The sequence below is a fragment of the Arvicola amphibius genome, chromosome 12 (genome assembly GCF_903992535.2).
Source record: "Arvicola amphibius chromosome 12, mArvAmp1.2, whole genome shotgun sequence".
Lineage (NCBI taxonomy): Eukaryota > Metazoa > Chordata > Mammalia > Rodentia > Cricetidae > Arvicola > Arvicola amphibius.
This window is the reverse complement of record NC_052058.2, coordinates 63,860,598-63,874,212: the sequence shown is the minus strand read 5'-3', so window position 1 is coordinate 63,874,212 and position 13,615 is coordinate 63,860,598. Positions and strand designations below refer to the sequence as shown.

At 42.4% G+C, this 13,615-nt stretch overlaps 1 non-coding gene across 1 annotated transcript; it reads right to left on the bottom strand.

Annotated features, from left to right (window-relative positions):
- Positions 1-772: 772 nt before the first annotated feature.
- Positions 773-879, bottom strand: LOC119799635. The gene has a single exon (XR_005282911.1). It is a non-coding gene; the product is annotated as a U6 spliceosomal RNA (small nuclear RNA).
- Between the last annotated feature and the right edge of the window lie 12,736 nt (positions 880-13,615).

Sequence of the window (13,615 nt, the reverse complement as noted above, 5' to 3'; positions counted from 1 at the left end):
AGTCTCTTAGCCTGTGCCTTTTTATAGGTGAATTGAGTCCATTGATATTAGGTGATATTAATGACCAGTGGTTGTTAACTTCGGTCATTTTTTGTAGTAGAGTTTGTGTGTTTCCCTTCTTCAAGTTGTGCTGATGAAGGGTCGCTAGATGCCTGAGTTATTGTGGGCATTGTTGGACTCCTTGGTTTGTGATTTTCCTTCTATTACTTTCTGCAGGGCTGGATTTGTGGCTACATATTGTTTAAATCTGTTTTTGTCCTGGAATATCTTGTTTTCTCCATCAATGGTGAATGCAAGCTTTGCTGGGTATAGTAGTCTAGGCTTGCATCCATGTTCCCTTAGTGTCTGTAGCACATCTATCCAAGCTCTTCTGGCTTTCATGGTTTCCATTGAGAAATCAGGTGTAATTCTGATAGGTTTCCCTTTATATGTTACTTGACCTTTTTCCTTTGTAGCTCTTAATATCTGTTCTTTATTCTGTATGTTTTGTGTTTTGATTATTATATGGCGTGGGGATGCTTTCTTTTGATCCAGTCTATTTGGTGTTCTGTAGGCTTCTTGTACCTTCATAGGAACATCCTTCTTTAGGTTGGGGAGTTTTCTTCTATAATTTTGTTGAATATGTTTTCTGGGCCTTTGAGTTGTAATTCTTCTCCCTCTTCTACCCCAATTATTCTTAGGTTTGGTCTTTTCATGGTGTCCCAGATTTCCTGAATGTTTTGTGTTAAGAATTTGTTAGATTTGTTTAGTTCTTTAATCTGTGAATTTATTTAAAAATATGGAATGCTTCACGAATTTGCGTGTTATCCTTGCGCAGGGGCCATGCTAATCTTCTCTGTATCGTTCCAATTTTAGTATATGTGCTGCCAAAGCGAGCACGGCAGAGAAATTCTTGAATTCACTGGCTATTCCATGGTCTCTGCAGAGGGTGGGTGGCCCAAGAAGGGCGAATAATGCTGGACTTAGGGTTTAGATGTGGATTCTCCAGGCATTGAACACATCCAGGTGAGCAATGGCCCTAAGACATGCCGATGAAGTTACTGTGCTCATGGCTGGGTGAACCCATACGTGAGCACCCCCTGCCACACATAGATAATCCTCACTGAAAAAGGAACAGATTCTTCCAAAGCCAGAAGAGGAGGGTGCACAGAAGAAAGAGATATCCCAGAAGAAACTGAAGAGACATTACTTATGACATGGGAATAAATACAGCATGAAATAATCACAGATAAAAGTAAAAAAATAATACATTTTTACATTTTATTTGTATGTTTGAAAACACTGCTTATATTTTCTGATTACCTACTATTAATTGTAGACTTTGAGAAGAATGAAAAAGTCCACCAAAGTATCCTTCATAGAAATAATCTGTTAACACTTAGGTCTCTCTCTTTCTTCCAATTAAATAATTTTGGATCTTTCTCTCTCTCATCAATAATATATATATATATATATATATATTATTCCTTTTATTTCATTTTATAATAGTAACCTCAAAATATTATGTTTGATACATAATAGCTGGGGAAGAAGTCTGAAATATATTTCCTTATCTATAACAATACAATTTATCACGAAATTATTTAACAAAATAAAATCACTTTTTTTTGTCTTCATGCTTTTCCGTGCAGTAGACAACATACTAATAAAGTCTTTGTACTTCACTTTTTTTGCTTGCATTGCTGCTTACAGCCTTTGGACGGATTCCTAGATGGGGAATTAGTGGGCCAACAAGTATGCATATTTTTAAGACCTTTGCTACAAACTTCCAGGAGAAAGGTGGTGGCAATTAGCACTCCAGCAATGCGAGATGGGCCCTGTTACCCTCCTGTTGCTTCCTCTCAATGCCCATGAGTTTGAAAGGTGCAAATGTTACCTTCTTGTTTTGTATTTGCATTTCTTTGATTACAAGCGATGGCGAACATTTATTTCCTATGTTTACGAGTTATTTGCATTTTCTCTTCTGGGAATTATCTAAATGGATTCTTACACTCCACAAACAGCAACTGCTAAACAGAAGGAAACACAGGAAGCCTGCAGTATGGGACTGTTGCCACTGAGCCTCAGCACATGGCTCAGAGGTGTGAGTGCTGGGCAGCTTCTCTCACCCCCTCTCTCCTTCCTATTCCAATCATTTCCTCTCCAGTCACCGCTGCCACATGTCTTTCTCATGCCTTGGTCTCCCTGCAGACACGAAAAAATATTAAGTTAGTTTTAAAAAGATTTCATACGTGTATGTAATGCATTCTGGCTACTCTCTTCCCCTGTTCTCTCTCACGTCACTCCCACCCCTATAACCCATGATACCTGTCCCTTTCAGATTCTTGACTTCTGGTTTTGTTTGGTGACAAAGGAAACTTAGCTTATCCATTTTGTCGTACCAGGTGCTAGCTGTGACTAAACCTAGAGGTAAGAATAAGGAACGAATGTCGTCAGGGTTAAATCTGAGGGCAACAGCATCTCCTAGATGGAGGTCCGTCTTCACCCTCTGGTAAGTTCCTGTGGCCCCTATATGTCGAGGGCTGAGGTCTTCTGTGGCCAGCAGAGCCTGCTGCTCCTGTGTTGGCTTGGAACTCTTGTCCTGCTGATAGAACTTCAATTACTGTGGCCGGAAGCGTCCTTATTTATGTCACACACACTGCATTACCCTCAATTGTCTGTTTGGTGTTTCGAAGAGGGGAGAAGAAAGACTCTAAATTCCCCCAAAGTCAGTGTTAGGTTTTAGCTGGCTGAGATAAAAGGCAGATTGAAATGGGGCCGGAGGGACCTGCCCTTCACCCTCCATCTTCGCCAGCGCTGGAAGCTCACATCGGTGTGTCAGGCAGCAGCTGGCAGGCTCTTTTATCATCATTAATTGTCCGCGGAGTTGTCTTGAGGAGAGACTAGTATTCAGGTTTAATTACATCTGTATCATCTCTGATAAAGTTCAAGAGATTCTGGTGTTGGGAAACAGGGGTGGGCTGGTGATGTGCCAAGGATACTGTGGGAAGCAGAGACCATGTGTATCCTTTGGGGGAAAGGTGAATCAGCTGATTTCTGGGGGGAGGAAGACTGGATCTCTCCCAAGAATAAAGGAAGGATGCTGGAGGCATGGCGCCTAGCTAAGAGTGAGTGGGTTCACATGGAACAGGCTTGGGAGCCTTCACAGGAAACGAAGATTCGTTCTGGGAAACTAGTTTTTAATAAAAAATAAAACCAATTTTTGTTGTTGACAGTGATCTTCTGTCAAACAGAGAATGAAAACTATTTGGTTTCAAACCTATAACAGCACCCCACACCCCTTCCTTTATGAAGGGGTCTCTCTGATGGTTCTTGGTTTAGTTCTGAAAGTGCTGGGACCGAGTGAGGTATCAGTACTAATCTATCTGGCTTTCTCTGAAGAACTAAAGTACAGCTGATTGGAAAAGATGTGGTACGGGTGCCTGGTACGTCACGTGCTCATTGTTTGGTGAGAATGAGTAAGGGTGAAGAGCCATCAGCGTACTTCATGATAGTGGCCCTGCCGCGCTACCGAGTCACACGCCGTCTCATTTCGATAGCTTTTCAGTCCTTGGAATCTTCCCTGTTTGCCTCCAGACCTTTGGTTAGTAGACGGCATCTGGATTTATACTGCAGGATAGAAAGCTTTGGCCCGTGTTCCTTTTCTCTTCATCAAGACATGGATCTTAGGCTAATGAACGTTAACTACCTGACTCCATCTTAATTCCCACTTCCTGAAAGAAAACCCAAGACTGTTTTATAAGCTACTTCTTGTGGAATTAAGTGTTTCAAAAGAATCTTAAGAAGGCTGGCAGTACATTTTACAGATGGCCTTCCCCTTGAAAAACCAAGGAGGAGGCAGCTTAAAGATGTTCAGAGTGGCATTTACAGCAGCAGTCTTCAGGAAACGGGGGGTAACAAAGCAGCAGAGATGGAAAACAAGGCTCTGACAAAGGATTCTTAACAAGTCTACATGAAAACTTTCAGAAGTCCAGGGAGTCAGAAAGACACCGAAAATGCTGGAGAAGTTACAGTTTGCATCAGACGGTACTTGTGGCTCCTGTTTTAAGGGACAGTAAAAGCTTACCACAATCTAGAGGTAGTTTTTACTCTACAAAGGAGAATGGCATCACTAGACTGTGTCCTTTAACACACACGTGTGGTTCCTGTACTAAATGTAGCCCAGTGAGTCTGCTGCAATTCCCAAGAAATTGAACAAGGCGTCACCAAAGTGCAGGAATGGAAGCAAAATAAAACAGGCAATATTAGCACACGAGGCTGACACACAAGCCTGAACGCAATCAAAGTTTAACAGAAAAGAAAAAAAAATGGACAGAACATTTCTACTAGGGAAAAATAAACAAAGGGCAAAATGGGAAATGAACATTAACCAGGTTAATGGACATTGTTTTCCAAAGCAGCTGTGTTTCTGGTGAGTACTGAACAAATGTGTGGTTTTCTGTGTCACTTTGGTTTTATTTTTCAAGCACTGTATCTTGGGATGGATGGTTAGAAACAATAATATATGAGGGTTTCTACTTAACCCATTCAGGACTGAGCTGTGTCACCTGTTAATTTCTCCCTGTGTTGTGATGTTTGCCAGCGTTCAGTGCTGTGTCAGTCCTGACATAGGTTTATGTGAAAGCTCAGTTTTAGCTTATTTCTTGTACCTTGCAGCATGCTACACATTCAATCCTTAAGGGGTTTACTTTACAAACTGTGCGCCTGTAAGGGTTATTAGCAATAAGATAGAAAATTGAGCAAGTTTATACCATAATTTTGTAGAAAAAGAATCTGCTCAATTCCATATTTCACCCATGAAAAATCTGCAATATGGACAGTTTCTAGGAATAAATAAAAAGGAAAGGTTAAAAAAAAAAAAAAGAATCTTAAGGATAGGCCATGTAGCCTAAAAAGCACACTTTCAATGCTCTGCTAATGGCTAAGGAAGAGCAACGTATTTGCATCTTCATGCTGTTTTTCAGCTTTTAAAATATTTAAAAAATAGTGGATCGCATGATTGGAACCTGAAAAAAACAAAACAAAACTAGTAAGTACGCAGGTGTGTCTCTCTCTGTGTCTACCTCATAACAAAAGAGGTTTGCACACGTTCTAAAGTTAAAGCTTGTTGCCTTCATTCAAACTACAGAACTAATCTTTGCTTTGGATTCTACAGTCATGAAGAAAACTCACAGGGCTAAGTTTGGAAAAAAGGAAATCAGACTTGGAGCTTTCGGCATTTGTGATACAGGCTGACTCAGAATAGATCCGTAAGAGGCTTAGAATTCAGCCCAAGAAGATTGCTATCCCAAAGCTTATATGGGAGTCTGTGTTTCCGAAAGCCAGAGGCTCTATATTTGTGCTTTTGCTCTGCAATGCCAAGAACAGGGTAGATGCTCAATAAATATAATCTTACCCTGGAAAGTATTTGTTGAACACGCCAGAGAGCTTTCGCAGTTTCCATATGCCTTGGTGGGCTAACATGTTAACTGAGGTGTGAGAAGAGGAGGGGGTAGGTGCAGTGTGCCAGATGAGCTCTTGAGATCACGCTAGCTGATGGAGCTCATCAGAGCTGCCTCCGGGGGAGGGCCAACCCAGCTCTCTCCTCCAGAGCCTGAGCCTGTGGGTGCCGGGCACCAGTCTCTGGACTTACCCTTCAGAGAGAGGAGTAACACCTTCATTTTGTCTTTTGTATCTTCTACAAATCCTTTACTTTTCATCTGTGCCAGGGCAACATGGACACCAGTCACTTCAGGCCACATGACATTGCATTAGGAAAGCAATTGTCTTTCCTAATGACAAAAAGATGGTCTTATGTCACAGTTTAAAAACCAAACAAAATGCTGGGCAGTGGTGGGTGTACTTGGGAGGCAGAGGCAGATGGATCTTTATAAGTTTGAGGCCAGCCTGGTCTACAGAGTGAGTTCCAGGACAGCCAGGGCTACACTGAGAAACGCTGTCTTGAGAAAAAACAAAAACAAAACAAAATTTTGTGATTTGAGCTTATTCTAGGCTGGAGGCCTCAAATAGAGAAAGGAAATGTGGATAATATCTTATTCAAGTGTCTCTGCCCAGCATTCCTGACCTTCCTCCCACAATCCACCTTGATGTTGGGGTCTTACTTGGGGAGTCACATACCCTGGCTTATACAGGATGGCCCCGTGTTGGTTTCCTGGGCCTCATGATTAATGATTCTTCTATGTATTAGTCAGTTCTCCAGAAAAAGCAAAATTTATTATCTAATATATGCATATATCATAACACACATATTAGTTTTTATAAATGTTATATATAATATATGTTAGGTAGAGCTACTAAAGACATTGATTTATCATATTTGAAATCAACCAATTAATCAATTATCTCTCTATATGGAATGAAAGTAGATGGGGAATTTTGTGGTGAATAGAGGAGGACGACAGGGAAGGGGAAGGAGACGACAGAGGATCATGGAGGAGGAGAAAGTCAACATATCTATTTTCTTTCACATGAAACCTAAATTTAACTATATATGCAAAAACTAACATTTATATGATGAGAAATCAGAAGGAGGATTATTTGGGCAGAGGAGGGGAACAGAAGGAAGGGTGTTCTAAGCCAGAAAGAGCTTCATAGTGAGACCCTGCCTCAAAACAAAACAAAACAAAATATGAAAGCAAACAACCAAAAAACCCCAAATAAACAGGAAAACAAAAACACAGAAACAAAACTAATATCTTGATTTATTTTAAGGAATTGGTTCGTGCAGACAGAAGTTTTTGTCCTACCTGGTCCCACAACCGTTCAATCCCAAGGAAACACACAGAGGTTTATATTAATTATAAACCACTTGGTCTATTATCTCAGGATTATTATTAACTAGGTCTTACAACTTAAATTAACACATAATTCTTGTCTATGTTTAGCCATGTGGCTTGGTACCTTTTCTCAGTAAGGCATTCTCATCTTGCTTCCTCTGAGTTTGGCTGGTGACTGACTCTCTTCCTTTCCTCTTACCAGAATTCTCTTAGTCTGGTTGCTCTGCCTATACTTCCTACTTAACTACTGACCAATCAGGGCTTTATTAAACCAATATAAGTGACTAATCTTTACAGAATACAAAACCATTATCCCACAGCAAGTTTGTATGATTGAAATTGGAGATTTGCATGTCAGACTGGCAGTGTAAAAACTCAGGTGGACTCTCTGTGTTGATCTAGAGACAGAATTCCTTATCTGGGAAACCCAGATTTTTGTTCTTAAGATCTTAAATGGTCAAGCTGCACTCTATAATGAGGCTAATTTTATTTTATTAAATTCAATCAATTGTAGGTGTTTATCACATCTGTGTAACCCCTTCACAGTAACACCTAGCCTGATGTTTGACCAGATGACTAGGTACTTACAATGGACATATAACGTGAACCATCAAGCTCATCCTCTTTCTGAAGTCTCTGTGTACAAAGTAAATTACATGCTGCTCTTGCCAGTTTTGATCCTTCTCAGTGGGTGCAGGCAGAAAATGGAGATAAGAAGAACATGTAAAGTCATGTGTGTTGTATGTATGTGTAAACATATGTGTGCACATGCACATATATTTGGAGGCAGAGGGGAGAGGTGACATGGTATGAATTTTTTAGAGGGTGCCTTAGTTTGGGCCTTAATATAAACCTCTGAGTCAAGCCCCAGGTCTCGCATCAGAAGAGCTGTCTGGATGTTCTTAAACTAACCAGTAGAATGAATGCTGCCATTGGCACCTCTCTCTCTCTCTCTCTCTCTCTCTCTCTCTCTCTCTCTCTCTCTCTCTCTCTCTCTCTCTCTCTCTCTTAAACCAAGGCATTTAAAATAAGATCTGAGGAAATTAGGATGTCAAATAATCATATTTCTTTTATAATACCTAGATTTGAATATGTATTACAAGGTAAGCAGGCTTGAAACTTGAAGTAGAAAAGAAATTTCCCTTTAAGTCACTAAGGAGGACTAGGAGCTCAAAGCCTTTGGAAAAGAAGTTTAGAAGTTTGAAGAATTCATAACTCAAAAGAACTTGAGTCACATTATAAATATGTAGAGCTAAGAGTAATAAAATAAGGTCCAATTCAGAGGCCCTTTTAGGGAGGTGACTGGGGGATAATTAAAGTAACTTCATTCATAACCAGTTTGCAATTGTCTCCAGGAAAATGGTTATTATGAGATATTCATAGACAAGCCAAGAAAATGAGCTTCCAAAGTCACACTGAAGAGAAAGAAGAGTCAGAAGAGATTGTCGTGTGGTTAGGACAACAGATTCTAGAGTCTGAAGGATGGACCTGAGCTGTGGCTAAGCAATTGATGACTTGGGAGGCCTTCAGGAGCATGCTGAACCTTGGATGCTCTTCTATCTTCACCCATGAATTGGTATCTATCTGTCTCACAGAGCGCTTGCTGAAATGCTAGCAATGTCTTTGGTGTGTACTGTGCACTCAGCGAATGTTAGGCATTATTATTCAGTCTAAATTTATTTCCCTAGGAGCATTATGAGCCAAAGACAAATATTTCAGATTAAGCGGCTAGGAGAATAAACTAGTCCATGAAAGTTATTCACTGGAAGAAAGGCCCTTGGACTGGGTATGGATGTGCTTTTGACCAGTTACAAGAGAGACAATGGACTCTGTCTCAGACATAAAAGAGACAAAAATGAACACTAAAGTGTGAAACTCCACAAGAGAAGTGACTTTGCTTCTTCTATTTTGTTGTTGTTGGTTAATGTTTAAATCCACTGAATTTTTTTCTTTTGTCTCCAGCTTGGAGAAGAAAATGCCACAAGGTTGTTTTACCTTCTGATCATGTGTGTATAGGTATGTCCTTTGCAGACTTAATTCCTTATTTTTGATACCCTTGCAGAGTCTTCAGTGTCCCCCAGCTGATGACCAAAACTAGAGAATGAGGGTGATTAGGAGAGAAGTTCTATACCCAGCATTCTGGAATTCCACATTTCTGCTCATGTTCCTTTGGGCAGATCTTTATCACATGGCCTCCAAACAACTGCTAGGAAGTAAAAATTCCTGCATCCCGGTGCTAGGAAACGACTGGAGGGCATCTAGTTAGTCTGCCACATCATTTATTGATACATAATTAAAGAAGATTCTCTTAAAACTATCAGACAAAGTTTTACAGGATATTTGTCTCAAGGTTGAGGGTTGTGATCATTAGATCAAAGCTAAAACTTACTCTTCATTCAAGTCTGCATTAACCTTACAACCATGGAATCTCTTTGGCCAGAGTGGTTCAGATCTACAGTGCAGGCAGAATTCACTCCTGTTTCCATAGGTCAGATGCTAACGGAGTGATGATACTTTATGATTGTTTGATATTTCCATGACAACAGAGCCTTTCCTGATAAATTCCCAAGGTTATAACCCCCCCCTTCTCTGCCTAACCTGATCTAACTTGACATAATTCCCCTTGACATGTTTTAGTTTTCACATTTAAGTTTGGATCAACAAAACAGCTCTTGTTCTGTCCTCAGTCCCAGGCTCATTGAGTGTCTATTAAGAAAACACAGTCCCAAAGGCTTTGGGCTTTAGCTTTATCTAATGCGGCGGCTTTTTACAGAACAAGACAGCATCAGTTCATGAGATATTCCTTGTATAACAATAATCTGCATGTGTAATACAATGTCCGAAAGTAATAGCCCACACTAACACCCGTCAGTTCTCCTTTGCACATTCAGCTCCAGGAAAGGATGGGCTTTATGTGTGTGGCTCAATGCTGAGGGGAAATACTCCCGTCTGTCCCTCTAAGGTCAGGATACCAGCAGAACTGAGGGCTGCGTGACTTGGTACTGTTGTGGTCTAGGCTAGATCGTCAGGGACTCTCCCTTCACAATCTGCTCCAACATTTTCCATCTCAGGTAAGGTACCAGATAATCATGATGGCTCCTTTTCACCTCTCAGCTTCATTTGCTCTCTCTGATATCTATAGTGTCAGGGAAATGGCTTATTTGTTCTTCTAAACCCTTTCCTGGTGTGAGCCCAAGATGAAGGGGAAGGATTCTAATTTTAATGTTTGAGTTTTAAAAACTTATCTTTTGATTTTGTACTGTAGGAAGGGTTATTAGGTGGGGATAATATTAACAAAAGGAACTTTTTAGTAAAGGCCGGCTGAAGGTATCCACAGACTCGCCTAGTGCCACTCGGCCCAGGTGGGTGAAGGACACCCACGGGCCAGCCTGGGTCCTCATAGTCTGGGCTGATAAATAAGCCCACCTGGCACCACAAGGCACCAGGGTGGTAGGTGCCACTATGATAGGGTGGAGAAATGGGAGAGAAAAAGAAGCAGAGTGGTTCATGTGCTCTGGAAAGAGGCAGAACTGAAGAAGCAAACACAGTGAGGACCAGACTGATGTGGGTGGCTTGCTTGCCACCTGGGGCCTGGGTGCTACCCAGGCCCAGGCTGCTGCCAAGGGCCATATCTGGATCCATGATCCATACCACAGCTGGGGTTGACATCTATGACCCATGTTGCCACCAGGTGCCACAAGGATACCTGGAGTCAGGGCTGCCACCTGTGGACATGTTGGTGCCCAAGAGACATCCTGCCACCAGGGCCATGCCAATCTCAGTGGTCTACACTGTCACCTAGGGCCATGATGACATTTGGGCCTGAGCTTCTGCCAATGGTTATGTCTGGGTCTGTGGCCCTGTAGCTGTCAGGGTCTGTGCTTGTGCTGTCTGTGACTTCAGTAACCACTGAGAGATGTGAGACTGGGAATGTGGTCAGCCCCTCCTGAGTCCTCATTGGTGTCCAAGGGCCATGCTACTGCCAGGGCCATGCTGACCTGGGTGGCCTGCACTGCCGCTGGGGCCATGGTGACATCAGGGCTCACGCTGCTGCTGAGGGGATGTCTGGATTTGTGGTCCTGCTGCAGCTGGGTCTGTGTTGATATCCATAGCCTGTGTTACCACACGGGGCCACAGGAACCATGGGTGTTGAAATCCGAGGGCTGTGCTGAGCTGGCCCTGCCCCTTGCTGGACTCTGCAGCAGGAGAGCTGGTCCTACCTCCCATGGGAGAACTACCCTTCACCCTCACTCAGGAGAGCTGGTCCCACCCCTCACTGTAGGTGTGGGAGAGTTGGCCCAATGGCATGGGCTTAGTAGAGCTGACTCTGCCCCTCATCTGATGGGGGTGGTCCTAGCAGTCTGGACTTACCAGCTCAGCTACCACTCAGGTGCATATTCTGGGCCTTGGGTTGGCCCACCCTAACACCTACGCCATCTATGATCTGCCGGAGTATGTGAAGGGACTGGTCCTCAGAACGAAAGCAGCAGGATATCCATGACTCAGGACAAAGCAGGATGCTTGAGGGGAGTTTTGGTGAGGGTCTGGTGAGGATACTGTGCTAGAGGCCAGAGGCCTTGAACCAAACCAATGGCTCACTGCAATGAGAATTTGCGAATGGGGACAGATTGTGACACACCACAGCTCCAGATGCCACGAGGATGAATGAAGTTAGGCTAGAAAGCAGGAAAGAGGGAGGAGCAAGGCTCTTTGTTTTATTTTTAATTAAAATTTTATGGGGGGGTCCTCTGTTTTGGGAGGGTATGCAACAGGGGTGAGGGGTGAATATGGGGGCCCTGGGACATGAGGTACATGTGTATTGGGTGGTTTTATGTGTCATCTTGACTCAAGCTAGAGTCATCAGAGAAAGGAGCCTCAGCTGAGGAAATGGCTCCATGAGATCCAGCTGTAAGGCATTTTCTCGATGATCAACGGGGGAGGGCCCAGCCTATGGTGGGTGGTGCCATCCCTGGGTTCTATCAGAAATCGGGCTGAGCAAGTCATGAGAAGCGAGCACCTTCCATGGATTCTGCAACAGTTCCTGCTTCCAGGATCCTGCCCTGTTTTGAGTTCCTGTCCTGACTCCCTTCAGTGATGAGCAGCAAGGCTGGAGTGTAAGCCAAATAAACCCTTTCCTCCCCAGCTTGCTCTTTAGTCACGGTGTTTTGTTGCAGCAATGGAAACCTTAACTAGGACAGCGTGATGGGAAATTCCCAAAGAATTAATAAAAAATTATGTTATTAAAAAAAGAAGAGAAAGAGGCAATTTTTATTTTTAAAATTTTCTTTTTTAAAAGGTATGCATAGCAACAGAGTTTCTTTATGAGAGTTTTGTAAATACCTCGCTTTTATTCACTTCCCTTGTTTCCTCCCTTGTACCACCCTCCTTGCTTGGCCACTCCCTCCTCCCTGGCAGCCCCTCGTCTGCTTTCCTGCAGCATAGTTAAGTGTAGAATTTGTGTAAAAGGGAGAATGTGCACTGCCTTGTCTTTCTTCCAGTGCCGTCGCCAATTTCCCTGTTCCTCGAGCCTTTCTTTCCCCTTCTTAGCTTCATTTCCACTTTCATGGCCTCTGTGCATGTAGAACTCTACAGCAAAAACCCATCCTAAACAATATCAGCATCTAATTATCTTTCATCTACCTACTATCTGTCTGCCTGCCTATCGATCATCTATCTATTGTTCTAGTCATCCATCAGTCTGTCCACCCATCAATCTAAATTTCAAAAGGTAAACTTACTTTGCTCAAAATACATATTTCTGGGCTTAATCCCAGTCATAATAAGTTCAAATTCCCAGGAAGAAGCACTATTGTGGACTTCTCACATATGCCTCATATTGAAGGCTTCTTGAAACCATGTCTGCCATTCAGTAAACTGATTAAATCATGAGATTTCCTCGCCTGTGGAAGCAAAGAGTCAACAATTACTCTATTTGTCACACAGAGCTACTATGCAAGTCAAAATGAACTCATTCCCCAAAGCCCTGGGCTGAGTAAGATTCTGCAAACATGGTCCCACATTGGTACTGTCCTGGGCCCTTAGAGCCGTGAAGAGCGCCCTCTTTTGCTTTGGGATTTTCTCAGTGTAATGTGTTTATTCTGGACTCTGTCCTTGCTTGAGTTTATGCCAGTTGTGGCTTCAAAGTGCAGGTGAAGTTAGCTATAAGCAGGATTTCATTTGAGCACTTACAGAGTTTAAAGGGGACAAACCTAGTGTTCTCTTCTGTTGATCAGGGACAGGAACAAAGCTATTAGCTCTAGGTCTATGGAAAGGAGAAAAAAAATCACTTTTCATATTGTGCAACCAACCCTAAATCAGGTCAATCTCTCCTTCATTGCTGGCTAATATCCAAGGCAAGAGAAAAGCTGATGTTTTTGTTTAGAATGGATTTTTGCAGTGTTTATAAACCAAGTCTCCTTGAGATTTTCATTAGGAGGATCATACAGTTCACCTCTTGTCCTGCCCTGAGTCCTTTCTGCTGGAATAGTTGAGTGATTTTGAAAATTCTCCCTTGTTTAATTGATTGGTAAGGAGAGCTATTTTTGAATGTCACCTTCTACAAGGCAAAACTGAGATTGACATCCAGTTCAGATTTTGTGACCTTGGTTTATGCAGCACAGAGAGTAATGAGAATATGACTTTGATTACAATTTTGACTGTGAGGAAGGCTAGGGAATGGGCACTCATTGGCAGGTGCCAGCACTTAACTAGGCACACAAAACCCATTACGTCACTGAATGTTGACAATCTGCAATCCTGTAGCATGCATATTCTCCTACTGAGATCCAAGCAGCTTTCTCATTAGTGGTTGGTGGAGCCAGGATAACTAATAACTTAGC